This window comes from Acomys minous (assembly GCF_964271855.1).
Source record: "Acomys minous genome assembly, chromosome: 5".
In the NCBI taxonomy this organism is placed as follows: Eukaryota; Metazoa; Chordata; class Mammalia; order Rodentia; family Muridae; genus Acomys; species Acomys minous.
The window spans coordinates 120542850-120544542 of NC_140494.1; the positions used below are offsets into that span (position 1 = coordinate 120542850).

Here is a 1693-nt window from a genome sequence, read left to right on the forward strand (position 1 = left end):
CTTCTAAAACAACTGTGAGAACAGACAGTCCTTCCACAAGTGAGAGTCACACAGGGAAGAAAGAAGATAGGTCTTTAGCGCATAACACAAGCAAACATTAAAGACTGACTGTAAAGATGCACAGGTAAGGCTTGAAGTGGTAAAAAACCACTAGGAAAATGCCCCACAACACTGCCTCTGCAAAGACACAGGCAACAAGAGCAAACATGGGGTTGTCTCAAATTAAAAGGTTCTACACCGTTGGAGTGGAGGCATAGCCCACAGACTGGAAGCAAATATTTGTAAATTGCACATGTGAAAAGGAGTTAATATTCAAAACTGATTAGGAACTCAAGTATCTCAATTGTAAGGAAACAAATAACCACTTAAAAATGGCCAAAAAAATAATAAAAATGAAAATAGCCAAAGGGTCTGAATGAATACTGCTCAAAAGAGGCAAATATCCAATGCGTACATTTGTAAAAACAACAACAAACAAACAAACAAACAAACAAACAAAACACCAAAAACTCATGCCAACAAGCTGGCTCATTGGGTAGAGGCACTTGTGGCCAAGCCAGATGACCCAAGCTTGGCCTGTGTGACCCACATAGTGGATGGGAAGAAGTGACTCCCTAAAGATGTCCTCTGACCACCACATACTCAAATAAACAAGTGTAATAGAAAATGCTCAGCATCACCAAAAATATGAGGAAAGATCTTCCCACACCAGTTAGGACGACTGCTAACAAAAATATCAAAAGCAACAAGTGCTGGCGGGAACATAAAGACCAGGAACCATGGTGAGTGGTCTGTGTGACCGTGGGTGAGTGTGGCCATTAAAAAGAGAGGCTAGAAATGGTGCGGAAAGTTAGATCAGTGCTGTGACGCAGTAAGACCACCTGTGGGGGTCTTTTCCTCAGCTGCCGCCAAGGTGCTCGGTTCTTCCGAGGAAGCTAAGGCCGCGTTGGGGTGAGGCCCTCACTTCATCCGGCGACTAGCACCGTGCCGGCAGTTCACAACATGGCCTCCGTCTCCGAGCTCGCCTGCATCTACTCCGCCCTCATTCTTCACGACGACGAAGTACGGAGGATAAGATCAATGCCCTCATTAAAGCAGCCGGTGTCAACGCTGAACCTTTCTGGCCTGGCCTGTTCGCAAAGGCCCTGGCCAATGTTAACATTGGGAGCCTCATCTGCAATGTAGGGGCTGGTGGGCCAGCTCCAGCAGCCGGAGCTGCACCAGCTGGAGGCCCTGCGCCAGCCGCCGCCGCTGCCCCAGCTGAGGAGAAGAAAGTGGAAGCAAAGAAGGAAGACTCTGAGGAGTCTGATGATGACATGGGCTTTGGTCTTTTTGACTAAACCTCTTGTTAACCTGCTCAATAAAAAGCTGAACCTGAAAAAAAAAAAAGACCACCTGTGGGTGGATAACTGGATGAACCAGAATCTGTGTGAGAAAGAGACCTCTGTACTGTTTATTACAGCAGCAGCCAAGCTAAGGAATCGGCTAAGCGTCCATCAACAGACAAACAGGTAAAGAAAACGCTGACTATAAACACAATGGGCAGGCTGGGGAGCAAGCTCAGCCCATAAAGTGCTGGCCCTGAACCCACATATTAAAAATAAAACAAAACAAAACAAAACAAAAAACCAAAACAAGGCTTAGTGGTGTGCGCTTGTGATCCCAGTGCTATGGAGGCAGACACAGGCAGATC

The 1693-nt window shown here is 46.6% G+C and overlaps 1 pseudogene across 1 annotated transcript; it reads left to right on the plus strand.

The window, feature by feature from the left end:
* The first annotated feature begins 868 nt into the window (after nt 1-868).
* On the plus strand, nt 869-1389 carry LOC311597924 (large ribosomal subunit protein P1-like; annotated as a pseudogene). Its single transcript has one exon. The product of its transcript is annotated as a large ribosomal subunit protein P1-like (transcript).
* The last annotated feature ends 304 nt before the right edge of the window (nt 1390-1693 follow it).